Raw genomic sequence first — 18,439 nt, forward strand, 5'->3', positions numbered from 1 at the left:
CTTCCCATTGTGGAGGGGGTGTTTCAAAATTTTAGGCTTGGGACCCAAGTGATAAATGTAGTCTGTCACCCTGGGACCCAGACTAATTAAAACTAGTGCTCTTGACATGTAGGGATGCTGGAGCAGCAGGGCCTGCCAGCTATTTCAGGTCCTGAATCCTGACCCATCGTTTAAAAAATGAGGATATATACCCGTCTATTGGCCTAATTGCAGTTGACGTGGATATCGGGGCCACGAAACAGAGCGTGCATCTCCACAGTCGGCCGTATCCGTCCGTTACACCCACTCCATGGTAACACCACCGCTCTCTAGACGAATACTGTCATCTTTGTGTTCACATATTGATCTTATTTGCGGTTATGAAAATCCAATGCAACCTATGTCATGGAAAAATGGTGTAATGCTGGCTGATGCATGTGTCTGTGTGTGTTGTAGTTGTTAGCGGTGGTGGGAGAGCGATCGTGATTGATGTTACCAGTGAGCTACACTGACATATTTTATTGAAGACTTTATGTCCCGTGAGTAGCAAAAGAAGAAGGAGAAGAAAAAGACAAAAATGTTTGAAGCTAATTAGCTTGACTGAAATACTTTAAGCCAAACAGAGTCCAAAGTCCCAGGGTGGTGAAGGGAATTAAATGTGAAGGGAATCACGAATGTTGTATTTGTCCTCTTTGTGCTTCTTGACACAGCTCTGCCACTGTCTTCACATCAAAGATAAGGGGCAGACATGCTCTGGAAAGATTTTTTCAGTTGGTGCATGGCATGCTACGACATTTTGGTCATTGTACAAACATCTTCAAAATGGTCTGAAGTCTGGGTGTTGTGCAGGTTGGCTCACTGCAGATGTGGAGGCGAAAACTAGCAATACTACAATATAAAAATACTCTTACATCTAAAAGTCCAACATTCAAAATCTTACTCATGCAATACCACCAAAATGTGCCTAGTTAAAGGTATAAGTATAAGTCAGAGTACTCATCATGCAGCAGAGTGACCTCTCAGTTTTAAGCACTAATGTGTAAGAGGCAGTTTCAAAAATTTTGAATCAGCTTTACTGGCCGAGCGTGTGTGCACACCCAAGGTTTTCTTTGGTGTAAAATCAATTGTATCGAATCTCAGTGTAGAGTTGAGATTGAAAATGTGGTTACAATAGTCAAAGCCATCACCAGCACTGAACTGTGACATTAAATGACTGAACACGCCTTTCGAGACACAGGATATGAAAACAACATGCGTCTAAAACTTTTGCAACATGCACGAAAGCACAAATGTTAGCTTAAAACCTGCAGCCTAGCTCAACAATTTTAGCACAGTAGCTAAAAGATAGCAGTTAGCTTTAGGTAGAAGAAAATATAAACTGCTGGATACCTGTGAAAGGCTATATTGTAAATATCTAAATCAGATATCTGCAGCTCAAACTTTCTAACATAATCTAATTTAAATGGTGAAAAGTAAATATAACTACTACTTAAGTACAGTATTGAGATACCAGTACTTAAGGTACCTGAACCATTTACATGTTGTACCACTTAATACCTCGACTATTGTACTTTTACCCCACTACATTTGTTTGACAGCTATATTTACTAATTACTTTTCAATTTTTAGTGTATTGTTAGTTTCACCTAAGTTTAAACCCAGTCTAATGGTTCTGAACTGAACTGTTGGGACTAGATGTAAAATGTCAATAAAGCTAGAATGAACTCAATGAATGCGTTAACTGACAGCAGCTGTGTGGTTCAGGTTTTACAAAGTGTTCCTGAGCCCATGTAGTAACATCCTTTATCCAATCATGTGTTCACAAAGTGTTGAATCTCGCTCCTTCCTCGCTTGTGACCGACTGAGCCTCTCCAGGATGCTCCTTTCATACCAATCATGATACTATCACCTGTTACCAATCAACCTGTTTACCTGTGGAACGCTCCAAACAGGTGTTTTTGGAGACTTCCCCAGTCTTTTGTTGCCACTGACCCAACTTTGAAACGTGTTCAGAATAAGCAGATATTTACAAAAATCAATGAAGCTGATGAGGTCAAACATTAAATATATCATCCTTGCAGTGTTTTCATTAGCGTGTATGTCGAGAAGGATCAGCAAATGATCACATGTTGTTTTATTTATGTTTTGCACGGCATTGTGATGTAAAATATCTAAGCTCCTTCCACTACTGCTTAATACCTTCATAGGCGACACACTTTAGCAATGCGAGCCTACGTTAAATATTCTCACGCAAAGACTGCATTATATGTTTATGTGATGCTAATTGTCCTATTTGACTTCTACAAATACAACCCCTCTCCCCCAGGAACTGAGCAAAGAGGAAGGAATATGTTCAACGATGGCAGCCTCAGCCCTGAAATGCAACACAAACGGGCCGAAGGAGATTCGAACCACACTTCAGATGTACTGAAGAACTGCTCTGCCGAGATTATTGGATATTTCTGGTATGTAGATGACATTTATGTTTCATTAGCAGGAGATTATTCTGGTTGTCTAAAACCGAATCCATAGATTTTACTGAAAGTTTGGCTGAGATTCTACATTTTACACGTGGAACAGTGGAAACCTCTGTGCAGTGTAATGTAACATAGTTATGACCAAACAATAAATCCTACTGCCTTTAACTGAAACTATTCACTTTTTGTGGAGACTCACTCTCAGACAGGTGCTGACTGGATGACGTGGTCATGTCTGAGGCTGCAGCTTGTGATGGTGCTGTCATGTGAGTCCATTCACTCTACTGGCCAGGAGCGACGGACTCATTAGTTATTAATTCTAACGTTTTAAAATTGATAATGATTTCACGCACCTTTAACCACGCATCGATAGCAGTCTGAAATGCTCTGCAGCTGTAAACCCCACCCATCTGGTGCAGCCAGCAGATTAAACAAACTACAATTACCACTTGACCCAGATCTGGGTGGATGTGCTTCCTGAATAAACAATGTGTGCATCTCATCAGACAGGAAATTGAATTACATTAAAAAAACGACCATGGAGAGGGTCACAGGCTGTTTCCTCAGGGGACGCTGGCTACCTACCTGTGCTGTGTGGAGGAGAGGGAGGGGGGGGACAAACTGTGGGATGCTGCTGTTGCATTTGAATGTGTGCCAGAGAAATCCCTCCTCAGTGTCCTTCAGCGCCTCATTTCACTTTGTGCAAAACAGCATCACACCCTCTTTTCCTCTCTCTCTCCCTCCTCTCTCGCCACTTTCTGAGGGACACCTGATACAGCTGATATGAGCGTTGGTGCACCTGACATCCTCGCCTGTGCAGGAGGGGCTTTTGTGCAAGTGCATGTGTGTGTTTGATACAAGCAGAATCGTCCCATTTGCTCAGCCGCTGACCTTAATTTCAGCGTGCCTCCTGGCTCTGCATCTATGCGTATTGACCAGACATTTTAGATCCAGAAAAAGCTGAGCGAAGATGAATTACAGCAGCGGAGATGATCTGCCGTGCCGCCTGTCACCGCGGAGACGTTCAAAGCTGCACATACTCAATGAGACGGGGAGTTTTCACGGGGAATGAGGACGGATCTGTTTGTGAGGAGTGAAATTTGCTCTGCAAACGTCAGACTGTGGAGAGAGTGGAGGGAAATGTAGTCCTGCTAGAAAACAGACAGAGGACAGTGATTTAGAGACAGAGGATGGGAGTAGATTACACATTGATCAAACACCCCCCTCCCCTTTAAATATAGATTTTAGAGAAAATGTGAAGGAAGGTAATTTACTTGCCAACCATTCCCTTTGGAACGCTGTGAGATAATCAATCACTGGTGGAGAGATATTATCACTTACAGTAAAGTGCAACTACAGGCCTTCACTTTGCACTGAAGCTCCGGCTGCCACTTATTTTGACAGCAGTTATCGGCGATGGTGAGAATTAAACGTTGCATTTCAAAGTAGACGGACGCGTTGGGACTGAAATTGAACGAGTGCTCTGGATTGCAACTTGTGGATGAGTTTGAACGCTTGCATAATTCTTCCTAAATAGCGGAGTCGACTCACATGTCATAAGAAACAAGGGACAGTTTAAGCCAGGCACGTTCATACTGTTCCATAAAAGGCTGTGTGGCTGCAGGTTTTTGTTGCACCCAGTCAAAAGGTCACCTAATTATCAGCTGAAGACTGAGATCAGCTGATTAAATGAGTCCAGCCTGGTGTGCTCCTCCTTGGTTGGAATGAAAACCTGCAGCCACACGGCCCTTTATGGAATAGTTTGGACATGCCTGGTTTAAGCTGATTTTTAAGGTGACACATTTTTCAGAAAAAAATCACTTTTTACATGTGCGATTGAATATGGGCTGCTCAGTCTGCAGCTAAAATAAATATTAATTCAAGTTTACACACATATTTGAAAGCTAATGTACTGCACATGATTGAGTCCTTCAGCAATAAATAAGTCTATACATTTCCAGATATAATTTTCTCTAAAACTGGTGGCTTGCTGGAGATCTGTCACAGGATGCAGCTTTTTCTGTCCCATTTTAGCACTTTGTGTCTCTAAGTGAGCCTGACTGACAGAGAGATCTGGCAGGTGAAGGTTCAGTCCCCGTCCTCTCCTCTCCGAGGCGCAGTGATCTACCATTTCTCAGAGTAGGAAGTGCTGCTTGCAGTAACAGTGAATTGAAAGTACGCCATAAATATGGCGCCAAAAGAGTTTTCAAGCTGATGATAAGAGCTGATTTTCCTCTGTGTTGTCTTTTTTTTCCGGGGGTGGGGGGAGGGAGGGAGGAAGGGAGAGGGGGGGAGAGGTTGCAAGACAAGACCCGCCTGTGCGTTCGTGCAGAGCGGTGTGCACGTCCGCCGGGCAGAGGAGTGGAAGCGAGGCAAGGCAGCAAGTGAAGACGAGGAGAGCGCAGTGTTTTATTTTTGAAGGAGGGACGTTGCGAAACTGGCTTGCAATCTTTTCTGACTCATCGTTTGGAAATAAAGCATCCTTTTCTTTCTTTTTCTGTTTTTTTTTTTTTTTGTACCTTTACCCCTCCTCCTCCTCCTCTCGCCTCTCCGTCTCCTCCTCCCGTACCGCTGGCACCGGAGAGGAAAACAGTCGGATTTTGACACCACGTTTGGGGGCTGCTTTTGCAAAATGCGACATGCTTTCCCGTGAGCGCGGTGTTGTGCGCACCTCGCAGCCTGCGAAGCCGTGAACGGCAGCAGGACCAGCGGCGGCGCCGCTGTTTGTTGTTGTTGACTTGTAAACGGCTGCAACTCCGCCTGGCTGCCACTTTTGGATTTTATTTCGGATTCGGACTCGGTCGCCGGTCCTCGCGGGGCTGACGCGCTGTCAGCACGCGCCGTGCGGGGAAGGGAAGTGAGGGAAAGGGACGGTCCTGTCACCCAACGTGGATCCGGAGTCGGGGCTGTTTAGCAGCACTGCTAGCAGCCTGCCAGGGCACCGAGTGGGCAAACTGAACTAGTGCTAAACCCTGCGCTGTAAAACTACATGTGCCTGGCTCCCAATGATCTCCTAATCTCTGGGAATCGCCCGCCGTCCAGGATTGAGGACGCCTCTGCACCCGAAGCTGACTGCGATCAAGGTAAAAATAAAAAAAATTAGCACCAATATGTAGATGAAAACGGCAAAATCTAAAAGTGGGAGTGTTGCAGGACCTCTGAAGTCCACTTTGCTGCTGCTGCTGCTGCAAGTGCTATGTCAGTGCTAGGCTAGCAGCAGGGCAGCAGCTCTGTACGCACTTTTGCAGCGGGCTTGTCAGTCACAGTCAGGGGCGCTCGCACTGTTGTTAGCCCGAGCGGTGCATGTGGGTCAAGGAGGGGGTGCGTGGTTTATGTGTCGCAGTGAACGGAAGACAAATAACCCGTGTGAAGCCAGACCCCCGTGCACGCGCAGAGACGAAATTACCCGGGTAAACTTGGCCGTGTTGTGCCGTAAACGCGAACGCGTCCCGGTGGGAATCAAGTGTGCGAGGCGGGTAGTTGGAGAGAGTCCAAGTATGGTTATTTTATTTTATTTTTTTGCGCCTAATTGCAACAAATAGGGTCATTTGCAGCAGCGTAGCAAGGAATGCGAGTTGTAACTTGCAGGCAAACGTGAAAGCTGGAACACGCACAGATGCATAGACGGACGCGTGTAGATCGGGTATGAGATGAAGTTGTGTGGCGGTGAGGTGGAGAGCAGCAGGGTGGTAACACAAAACGTTCAGTCCGGGGAGGATGTGCAGGTTGCTTCGCTCCTCCAGTAAAGAAGGGGGGGAAGGAATCGAGGGGGGGCAGCACAGGTTTTAGGAAGGCTGAGCACGCAACCACACACATCCACACATCAAGGAATTAGAGCAACTCCTCTCTGCCTCCTTCACCCTCTCCTCCTCCTCCTCCTCCTCCGCCTGCACTCTGCTGTGCAGATCTGGCTGGCTTTAGATGAGGGGGGGAGTGGCTGTTGTTTACCTCCTCAAAGTCAGAGCTCTGTCTGTATCCCTGGTTTGGAGGAGTTTCTGTTGCACCCTTACCTGAAAAAAAACAACAGCAGAACAAGAGCTTGACAGGTGGATGCAGATGCTGGGAGTCAGACGCCAGCAGGATTAATGGGGTGTAAGTGGGACATTTACTTCTGCTGGGATTTTCAGCGGCGTGTTGTGGCCACCTTTTCTTTATAATTGCCTGGAGAATCTCTAAAGAATATTATGTCCGCCTATTAGTGCCGATCATTAATGAATGGAGCAGTTTATCCACATTCCTCTTTTAATTTTTTGATGGCACATGCGAAGCTGAACTGGCTCGAGCCTTGAATCAATTAAGCTGAGATCGTCTGGGGACTTGTTAAATGTTCCCAGTTGTGACAGCAGCCCCCCCCCTCCACCCACCTCTCCCTTCTCTTCCCACCATCACACACGCACGCACACACACACACACGTGCATCATCACACACAAGTTTGAATCGTGCACACGCACCAACAACTGTGTGTGCTTCTTGCTCATATTCAAGCACAGATGCACGTACCATGCTCTTCAAACTCTCGACAAACTCTTGCACACACACACACACATACACATGCAACCCTCCTCCTGCTGGAGATGAGTCATGGTGTGTGGGGGCATAACAACTCTCTCTCTATCCCCCTCTCTGTCTTTCATATCTTTCCTGATGCAGTACTATCTTACTCTCTCTCCCTCTCTCTCTCCCTCCCTCTCTCCCTCTCCTTCTCTCTCCCTCTATCTCTCTCCCTCCTCCCCTCCCTTGAGACTCGCCTCTCTCGCCTAGAGACAGTGGTTGTTTACAAGGCAAGTGAACAGGGATGAGAGCTGTTTTCATTTTGCATCCTTTTCCCTGACAGCCCTCCAGCCAGTCATCCACGTTTCAGTCCCTCCATCCTCATCCGTCCCTTCATCTCATCCTTTCTTTTTTAACCTCCATCCATCCACTGCTCTGCTGCTCCCCAACCTTTAATCCATTCATCCATTCATCAGCCATCTTTCCCCTCATCCTCTCCTCGTCATCTCTTGATCAAGATTTTGCTTTGATTTCTCTGATCATCTGGCTTAGGAGCACAGCCAGGAGGGAGTGTGTGTGTGTGCGTTTGCGCCGCATGCGTGTGTGTGTGTGTGTGTGTGTGTGTGTGCGTGTGTGTGTGATGATATGCCTCAACTCTCCCCGTACAGCATGTCATGTGAAACTCGAGCACGCAGACCTTTTCAAGTCTCACATGTGTACATACGCACACGTGTGTATGGGCGGGGGTGTAGCGTAGCGTGTGTGTATTTGTGTCTGCTGCGTTAAGCGCTGAGCTCTGATTGGCCGGGAAAGGGGGTAAGGACCCCCACGTGGTGCGTTGTATCGCATTAGCAGCTACGTAGTGAGGAGGAGGAGGAGGAGGAGGAGGGGTGTTGTTCATGAATGGACCGCTGACGTCATGTAAACTGTACCCTCAATCCCGCTCACATACGCACATGCATGTCCCCGCCCCACACACACACACACACACATGTGCACATCCATGTCTTTAAACACAGCTAAATGAGGCTGCAGAGCAAATTTATGTGTGTGATTCAGAAATGTGTGTCAGATATGAAAGATGGGAACCAACTGAGAAGTGTGTGTGTGTGTGTGTGTGTGTGTGTGTGTGTGTGTGTGTGTGTGTGTGTGTGTGTGTGTGTGTGTGTGTGTGTGTGACTGCCTGCAGGCGGGTTGGCTAGCTGTCATGTCACCAGCTCTCTGCTGTGCTCTGCTCTGCTTACTAACTAACTAACCAGCACGTTGGCCACAAGGGTATTACTACTAGCTGAGGAGGATTTGTGTGTGTGTGTGTGTGTGTGTGTTCTCGTTGGTGTGTACCTCCATGTGCTGTGATTCTGTGTGTTGAATATCCCAGTATTTGATTTCCAATATCAGCAGCGATGAATATAAATTTCAGATCCAGTACATATTGTCTTTGTCATAATTTATTTTAGATTTTTCTTCTCTTGAGGAATGTAAAGAGGCAGAATAAGCGAGAAATACAATAAATATGGAAAATGTTTAAACTTAATTGATAAAGGACATTGCAGTTACTTGTACTGTAATATAACATGAATTCTTAAATAAAACAGGACTCACATATAAATAGGAGTTGAATTTTGGCTTATAAACATCACTAAAAGTCTAATTTTAATGTTAAAGGTTTTTGAGATTGTCCTGGTTTCTTCATGTGCAGTTTTTGTCGTGTCCTACAAGTTTTGCAACATGAAACCAACCATGTGGTGGATTAAAAGCTGCAGACGTGTTTGTATGCATTAGCCCGTGCGTGTTTGCTTTCAGTAGATGACCCCGCTGTGGCCTAGAACCTCATTAGTGGGTTCTTGAGTGTGCGCACGCTCACCTGCTGTGGGCAGGAGATGACGTCAGACTCCTGTTTTCATTTTTACCTTTCTTTTTTTTTCTTGTGCCGCTGTGACTCGGCCTTGTTAGTAATAAGGATAATTGCAAAGTCTGCACACCTGCACACATCACTGGCGAGGAAGGGAACGGTGCACATATTTCACAGGGGTTTTTGCAGGAGTAATTGGAATGTGCTTCATAAGTCTTCGTCCCTCGCTGACTGAATAAGAGCAGTGACTGTTCTGGTGCAGCAGATGGTTTTTCAGGTAAAATTAATGATCCTCTTTTTGTCATAGTTCAGTGTGAAGTCTGTGTTGTTGCGAGAGAGTTGACAGTGATATCATTAGAGGGTATCTCACCAAGCTTATGTTTTGTTGCCTTTGTACTATTTTTCACACGTTTCCCCCATCAGTAAATGAGACATAAACCACAGCACCGTTAGCCACTGTTAGAAGTTAGCGCAAATGCTAAACATTTTCTGGCTACAGCTTCTCCAGTGTGAGGATTTGGAAATGGAACGTATTTGGGTTTTGGACTGTTGGTCCGTTCAAACAAGCAGTTTCAATATGTCACTTAACTGCTGGGAAATTGTGAAGGGGGATTTTGACAGATCACATTTATAGACTGAATGACCAATTGATCAGTCAAAAAAGATCAACAGATGAATCGGCAATGATACAAAACTTATTAGTTGCAGTCTGTATCTTAAGTTTTGTTGCTAAAGAAGTAAACAGCTTCCATAAAGGGACCATCTACGTGGAAAATCTGTCACCACTTCCCCTATTTTTAAAGCCACCCTCATTTTTCACCAAGCAGCAACCTCCGGGCCTGAAAAGTGAAGCGAGTGTGGCACCAAAAACTGCAGTTCTTCAAATGGCCACTTGAGGCTGGCTCCAAGCGAGTCAATCCCCATGTTACCATGCCCAACTCCACAGCACAAATAAACATGTTTAACGGCTGGTACAAAAAACACTTTTGTTCTCTATCGCTAATTTCCTTGCTCATGATTCCAGATAAGTTTGTGCAGACTGTGCTTGATTGACATCTCCCTGACTTTTCTGTCTGATGTGAGCTCTGCCTACCATCAGCCTCAGCAGAGCAACTGAAAATACCTGTGCAGGTGTGACGGGGCCTTTAAGAACAGAGCAAAAATGATCCAAAAATCCATCCATTACCACACAGATGGAAGAAAATAAGATTGGAGTAGAATTGAAAAACACCTGAGAGAATAATTCCCTTTCAAAGAGAGGCCTGTGTGTGTGTCTTGTTTTGGCTTTTTGCCTTTAATTGATAGTGCAGCAGGAGAGAGGCAGGAAAGGGGGACGAGAGAGGGGATGACGTGCAGTGAGGGGCTCTCGGTTGCAATCAAACCTGGGCTGATGTGGTAGGGATGCAGCGGTAGCACAGGAGGCGCTCCACCAGGCGAGCTATCCGGGCGCTCCTGAATGTCAAATTTATGCTAGTAGTTTTTTGTAGTCTTGCTTTCCAAACTATGGAAAGCCTAATAAGGGCTCCAGTCGTCATGACAACCAGGAGAGCTAATATGCATGTGTCCAGTTAATGTCCATCCTGATGAACTGCATGGCACTCATATATTTATATATTCATATATTATAGATATTACGAAAAAAAAGAAGTTTCTTCTAGAAACATTTATTGAAATTTATCATCATCCATTAGCTGCTTTCTGTTTTATCGTCCTAAATGTCAGACTGTTCTGTCTGCCAGCTACCTCCTACTCTTCTTCAGGGAAAAAATAAAAAGTCTGAAGGCTGTAAGCGCAGTGATGGACGGGCTGACAGATGCTGCCTGAGCTCCTGATGGGAAGAATTTCAGGAGCTGGTGTGTGTATGTTTGTGGGGAGAGAGGGCGAGTAAACAACAGACAGAAACAGTATGTCAGACCTTCCTCTGCTGTTTGAACACCCGGTGATCCGAGATGGAAATAAGCTTTTGATTCACCGTGCCATCCTTGAGGATTTCATTTGCGCTTAATGTATATTTAAAAGCGTCACATATTTCAAAATGAATAAAAGAAGGCAGGAGAGCCGAGGTTCAGAGGGAGTGAGGTCACATATTTTTACTTTTCATGTCTTGAAAATGGTTGTTCATCTGAGTTTTGAGACCACAGAGGCAAAGTTTGGATAGTAAGTGACGCAAAGAGGAGTACAAAAGGAAAGAAGAGAGGCTGAAAGGTGATGAGCAGGCGAGATAGCTGAAGAGAGGGATGGAGGGAGGAGGAGAAAGGCAAAAACGAGACGACAGGAAAGGTGAAGCCAGCAGGTCCAGAAGGTAGAGGAGCGGAGGAGATGTGGAGAGTGCGGGATGAAAGACGACAGGAGGGGTGGTGGCGGAGGGGAGGCGCGGGTAGATAAACAGGGAGTTGGTCGTCAGTCGCTGGGAGTGAAGGGCACAGTGTTCATCCTCCATCTCTCTGTCCTTTTCATCCCTCCTTCACTCCCTTCCAAGAGCTAATGAACTCCTGATGGCAGTGGAGACGGGAGCAATGGATCAATCCTCCATCTCTGTGTTTCTTTCTCTCTCCTTCCCTCCCTCCCTCCTCCCACCTGTCCTCCCCTTTTGCTCTCCCTCCTCCTGGCTTTTTGGCAGGGCCCCAGCCTCGCTGGCTCCGACTCACCTCCTTCATTGTTTGTCAGCAGATTTCAGGAGACAGAGCGGGAGGCTTAGTTGGAAAATTATTTGGACCTCAGCCTCTTCCTCCTTTTTTTTTTCTCTTTATCCATTTCTTCTTTCGCTCTCCCTCTGTTCTGTTTTCTGCTCTCTCATTCCCGCTCCCATGATGCAGCAGCAGCAGCAGGAGCAGTGGCAGCATCAATAAATATTGTGTTAATGTTCTGGTGGCTGGAGCCAGCAAGGTGATAAAGGAAATCTATTTGATTTCTGTGGCTCGTTTGTTTGGCCCGACGCCTCTTCGGTTGGTGTGCATAAGTGTGTGTCCATACTGGGTGCCAGCATACAGTATGTGTGTGTGTGCATGGCTTAGGACACAGTGTTTCTTCCTTAATTCCTTTCATTTCCTCTTCCTGACATAAGCTCACTCCCTTCACGCCTTCACGCCTTCACTTGTCCTTGCCTACTTTGTTCCATCCTCTGTACTCTCCTCAGAAGTTGTGGTCTGTGTTTTGTATTGAGGACGCAATCCTTATTCTTTACCGTAAGCAAAACTCAAAACATTGAGAGCCAGCATCTGTTATGTTTCCTCCACATGCGGAAGCCGCATAAGTGCATGCTATGCATAAAAGGAACTTGTTTGTATGATGTATTGTCTCACCACGTCTGAAGAAGAAAAGCATTTAAACTTGCAAGATGTGATAAACCTCTGCAAACCTGGACAATTGCTGTGTTGAAGCCTTTAGTACTCTGAAGGACAGGGACTTATTAATATTTTGTCGATATACTGATTAGATGATGTCTCTACCTACAATCTCTGCCCATTGTAAAGTAACATACACATATTAAAAAGTATTTAAATCACTCGAAAACTTAGTTTCACATATTTGCTGTTAAAAAAAACGTTCCTGGCTCAAAAAGAGCGGCTGACTTGCCTCATCAAGACTGTGACGGTGGCACCAGCCAGATTTTATTTATGGTGGCATCTCCCTGGCAACATAAGAAAACATCTCCACAACTGCAGTCAAAGTATGGTTATTATATTATTACACTCTGATTGGGTGCGTTTCCATGTCGGACCCATCATTCATAGCTGGAGGCTGACTGGGAGAATACTGTAAGTTTTCAGGGACCGAGAAGCATTAAATACAGAGACTGTTCAACCTGCACGGCATGCAGAAGACACCAAGCTGACACTGGCCTCGTTTGCTTATTTTTGATTGGAAGATTGTAGGCTTCTTGATTTAAAAATCAGTGGAAATGCCACCAAAATAAAACCCATTTGAATGACCTGAAACATTGTAAAACTTAAGGCTATTTTAAGGCTTAAAATAAAAAGGAGACAAAAATCTGACGATACTAATACTCCCTCTACATGTAAAACCTAAAGAGAGTACCTGTGGGGAAACACTGCGATGAACGGTATGTTTCATTTTCCCTGAAGGACCGAGCTAGGTTCTTAGCATCATTAGCATTCATCATTTAAACCACGCTACAGCCAGCAGGGGGCATTTATTCTTCGTTTCTGTGTTGTTTTACACTTCACTTAAGGTAGCTTTGCTCCCCTGAGAGTAATACCAGAAAACTAATTCACTTTACGGAGACAACAGTCTTCTGTGTTTGACATAAGGAGCAAGCTTTCTTCCATCCAGCGGCTCCCCACGGAGCGTTCAGCGGGGAGGACCACAGGGGAGAGGGCTGATGGGAATGGTGATGGTGATATCAGCGTCGGAGAGTGACTCATGACTGCTCTTAAGTGGCTCTGAGCCTTCCAGTCAGTCAGGAGATGCTGGTGTGCATGTGTGTTGCTGAGCGAGGTCGTGAGCGCAGCATTAAAGTAGCTGGCTGACAAGTTAAGCACAGCTGTATGTCAGGGTTTTTGTCTGCGCACTTCAGGTTTATTTGTGGTTTTTCCACCTTTTTGTTGCAGCTCCCACTGCGTCTGCAGTGTGACCATGTGTTCAATCAAGGGTCCAGCAGTGATCGGCTTTATTCTGCTTTCTTTCAAGATACTGAAATCTTGTTTCTGAAGCAGTTTGAACCCGGAGTGTAATTCTCTCACATTTTAAAGCTGAAACCAATGATTGCCTTCATTATTTATTCATCTTGATTATTTCTCAATTGATTCATTCCTTGCTGGTTCTCTAAAATTGTGAAAAACTGTCACCACAAGTTCTTCTTTTATCTGACCAACAAGACCGACACAACATCTGCGCCAGCTGCAGATTGAAGGCAGCATGTTCGCAGAGCAGCAGCCTCGGTCCTCCGTTGGTGTCCGCACAAGATGCGTTCATGCACATAATGGAGTTGAGGTCACCAACGCGAGTGAAACGTGAGCTGTTCGCAGCCGCTGTAGACAGTTGTATTGATTAAATGTAGAAGCTTAGCTGTTTTTTTTTTTTTTTTCAAAATGATGCTTTTGGCTTTTTGCCTTTATTGGATAGTGTCAGCTGAAGAGAGACAGGAGGGGATGAGGTGCAGCAAAGGGCCCGACGTCGGTATCATACCTGTTGTTGTTGTTGTCGTTGCAGTTTTCTTGCACCTCTTACAGAACTAACTCCTGCACCGTGCAGCCTCTAGCTGTTACTTTTGCTTTCAGCCATGCTTGTTGTTGCTATGTGTTACGGTATGCTGTCATTGCGTGAATAAGTCAGAATAGTTCCTTCATCATGATATGCATTTTTTAAAAGCATATTAAAAATTGAACCAATATTTGAACAATAGATTTCACACCCCGCCTAAATACTAACGTCGGCATGCTAACATGCTCACAATATAGATATGTTTACTATGATAGTTTAGCATGTTAGCATGCTGATATTTGCCAAGTAGCACTAACCCCAAAGTGCACCTGAGGCTGATGGGAGTGTTGTTGATTTTGCACTTGCTGGTGCTCGACAAATTAACATTTTAAACTCGATTAAAAGTCAGATGATCACCAGAGTCAGTAGGCTTCATCCTCTGGGGATCATGAATGTGTCTACAAAATGTCACGGCGCTCTGTGTACTAGTTCTGAAGTATTTCAGGCGGGAGCTGTGTGGTGGATCGCCGGCCCGGCATGCCGCTACATGCTAGCCAGAGAGAACCAGCAAATGCTCATGATGGACGAGAAGGAATCTGCAAATGTTTGCTTGATAAATGACTTGGGTGAACAATTATTCAAATCGCTCACTATTAATTTACTGTTGATCGACTAATCAGTCATTTGACTAATAGACGTAGCAACACATTTGCGGCTTAACGTTGCACTGAACAGATACACCGCTTCAGTAGTCTAAACCGTAAACCTGGCATGCAGCAGAGAAAAGTCTCCAGGTGTCTCTCGCTGTTTAAAGATGCCATGTTTGGCCAGTTTATTAGCACTTACCTGTCGGATAACTCGCTGATGGGAAATCATCTTGGCATACTTTAAGTGACATGTCTAAATGGGAGAAGGGTGTATAAAACCTGTCCCCAAACAGTGCTTCAAGACAACACACCAAAAAATGTCTTCCTCTTGGAATGACAGGATGCTGAAGGATGGCTTTCTGCCTATTTTATCCATATACTGAGCAAGAGAAATGTGTGTGTGTGTGTGCGTGTGTGTGTGTTTCTACCTTTCATGTTTGACTGTGTGAGTAGGTTGCAGTCTCTTCTCTCTTGCACACCTGTTAGCACAGCCCTGATGAGGATGTTTGATGTGTGCGATGTGTGTCAAATGTGTTTTTCTTCTCTTTTTTTCTTGGCGAGCTCATGCATCTTTACAGTGTGTGTGTGTCTGTGTGTGTGTGTGTCCACGTTTGTGTGTGCACATGCGTTTGATGTCGAGGTAAATTCTGGATACCCGACATCACACATTTGCGCACACACAGATTCCAAGGCGCACACACGCACCCTGACATTTCCATTCTTTCTGCTCATTCATAATAGTTGCCCTATTTCCCCATTCCTGTTTGTCTCCCTCTGTCCCTCTCATCTGTCTGTCTCTCTGTTCTCTTTCTTTCTCTGTCTTTTCTCTCCCTGGTCCCTCAACCTCACTTTATAAATCTTTGTGATTCTTTTCTTTGGTGCTCTTTCTCTCTATACCTGTCAAACTCTGTCGGTGTGAATCTCTTTTTTTTTGCCTACCTTCTCTCTAGCGGCTCTGTCCAAAAATAGCTCTGTGGGTGTGTGTGTGTGGAGGTGGGTTGGGTTAAGGAGACTGAAGGAAAGAGAGTGAAAATAGACTTGTGTGTTTGTGTATGTCTATGTTACAGTCTTCCCTGCATGCCTTGTAGCTGTTGCTGTCTTGTACACACAGCACTAGTACTGCACAACAAACACACACATGCACACACTCTCCTGTCCATCCCATCTCACCCTGCCTGTCGTTTTTTTTTCCCCACAAAGAAGAGGAAATATTCATTGTCAGGGAGATGAGAACAAACAGGGGGAAGACAGGAAGGAAGAGGGGTGACAGGTGATAGAGAGAGAGGCTGAGGCGAAGGGTGATTGAGGGAGAAGTGGAGAGAAAATGCTAGTGGAGAGGAGGGAAGGTATGCTGATGCAAAGAGATAAGAGAGGCAGCGTGAGGTTTGAAGGTGAGAAAGTGAGTGATGGGAAGAAAGCAAGACAGGAAAAGGAAGGAGAGAAGTAGTGAAGAGGGAGCAGCTCTGCATTTTCCTGGTTTGGTTGTTGCCAAAGGCTTTTTTTAGGCTTTTTGTTCCCCAGGCAGGCTGGTCTTAGTCTGTTCAATCCACACACACACAAATATCAGGATCATGGTGAAAGAAAGAGACACACACATGGGCACACCAATAAATGAACACACACAATAAATGCAATGGTATGCACGTTTCCATACACACACTTTCACACACACACACACACACACACACACAGATGCAGCACTACCTCAGAGAGATGGCTTGTTATGAAGCAATTTATATGCAAGGATTCTTTATCAAACTGACTGACCTCTGGCTCCTCAAGGAGCTCTGAGCACCGACCAGTTTCCTGTGTGTGTGTGCGTGCGTGCGGGCGGGCGTGCACATGCTGCTTGGCAAACTGCTTCACTTCCACAGATTCTTGTTGTTAATGCTTGTGTCATTTTAGTGTGTGTGTGTGCGTGCGCGCGTGTGTGTGTGTGTGCGCGCGCGTGCGCGCAAGCATACTGCAAGCTAGAGAGCCCCTTCATCATCAACACAATTGAAAAAACCCCACGTGTGTGTTTTCATCTCTGTCTTTGTGTGTGTGTGTCCAGATGTTCCGGCATTCACTTAATGTCCTGACAGCCAGACTGCCTACTCATCTCGAGAGAGTACTCTGTGTGTGTGTGTGTGCGTGTGTGTGTGCGCGCTGCCTGCTGGGCCTCTGCAGCTACAGTCTCTTAATAATAGATCACCATCATGGCAACCGTTGTAGTGTGCTGACCTTAAGTGCTGCAAAGTGCTGAAAAAAGACACCGAACCACAACACTGCTTCAGCTGAAGTAAATGCACCGTCATCTACAGCGCTGACTGGGGGAGAGGACAGACAGACAGACGGACGGACAGAGAGACAGACAGCCGAGCAGAGGGGTGACATACTTGCAGACAGACAAACAGATGGCAGGCAAATGGGTAGACGGGCAGAAAGGCAAAGAGTCAAGCAGTCAGATAGACAGAAAGACAGATGGCAAGCTTACAGGCAGACAGACGGATGGACAGAATGACAAATGGGACACAGTCAATCAGACGGATTTGGAAGCTTGAAGACAGACAGAGAGACAGACAGAATGTCCAGCAAACATCCTGTCTTTTCTGATTCCGAACAAAGCAGATTGTTAAATTGAATAATCTTTATCATGTTTGCACAAATATGCGTAGTATTGGTCTGATCGATAAGACAGTCATGGTTGAGTCTGCTGCCAGTGTGGTGCTGAAACCATTAGCTGATTAATGGAATAATCAGTCGAAAGGCAATTCATTGCTAACAATTTGGATTATAGATTAATTTTAAAAGCAAAACTGCCAAACGTTTGCTGGTTCCAGCTTCTGCGGGGTGAGCATGTGCTGCTTTTCTCTGTTTTCTATCCCTGTGGATGGGATATCTTTTGGGTTTTGGGCATTTTCTAAATCAAACAATTAATGGATGAATCGGAAAAATGATCTGGAGACAAATCAGCGAGGAGAATCATTGTTTGTTGCAGCCTTAGCTGCTGTACACAGTAGGTATCCGGTAGGGCTTTACTGGGAAGCGCTGTCTTATCATCAGAGAGGGTTTCAGCAGCAGCAGCAGGGTTTGTTCAGAGCAAATATCCCAGGAGCTGGTATAACTTCCAAAGAAAGTTAACAGAAAATCTAAAAAGATGGCCCAGTTTGATTGACAGCTGCGATCTGACTGCAGCGTAATACTACTCAACACATTTATTCTTGCCTTAGGTAGACCGTATGCTGCTGTCCCAAACCAAACAGCGCTTTTTGTGACACTTTATTTCCCGTTTTCAGCTGCAGCGGCGTCTGCTCCCCCGGCGATGACACTGATGAAGTTTCATTGGCTGCTCGAGTAAAGCTGAAGTAATAAACCTGTTCCTTCACACTCGGCTAGATGCTGTGAAGTGTTCCTCGTGAGGCTCTGCAGAGTGCGTACATGTGGTCTGATTTGTTGACGTCTTGTTAGGGCTGTCAACCAATATTCTCAATTCAAATTTATGTCCGAATTGTAAAAATATCAGTGTAGTCGATTGTGGAAAAACAGACAGGAGTACCCCCCCTCTCTCTCGCCCCTTCTCTGATTCGGAGAATTAAGAGTTTATTTCAACCAGTCCAGAATTAGTGGTGATTGTCGGAATGGTGAAAAGACAAACCAAGAATGTTTTGTTTTTGTCTCGTTTTTGAATGAAGCGTGTTCAGTTTTCCGATGATAAAATCACTGTTTTTGTGAATGGAGTCTGGTGGCTTTGGCGAGAGCGATGCAGCAGCTGCTTCTGGTTAAACAAAACAGATCTTACTCTTTAACAAGAAGGTGTCTCCGCAGGGAACCGTTCATTAATGCCGTC

At 45.3% G+C, this 18,439-nt stretch overlaps 1 protein-coding gene across 1 annotated transcript in view; it reads left to right on the forward strand.

Moving 5' to 3' along the window:
- Positions 1–5,409: 5,409 nt before the first annotated feature.
- The window catches only part of jade2 (jade family PHD finger 2), a 180,979-nt gene continuing 167,949 nt past the window's right edge, over positions 5,410–18,439 (forward strand). Inside the window, exon 1 of the mRNA XM_041951897.1 lies at positions 5,410–5,539. The gene's annotated coding sequence lies outside the window, so the exon portion shown is untranslated. The remainder of the gene's footprint in view (positions 5,540–18,439) is intronic.

The sequence above is a fragment of the Chelmon rostratus genome, chromosome 14 (genome assembly GCF_017976325.1).
Source record: "Chelmon rostratus isolate fCheRos1 chromosome 14, fCheRos1.pri, whole genome shotgun sequence".
NCBI lineage: Eukaryota > Metazoa > Chordata > Actinopteri > Chaetodontiformes > Chaetodontidae > Chelmon > Chelmon rostratus.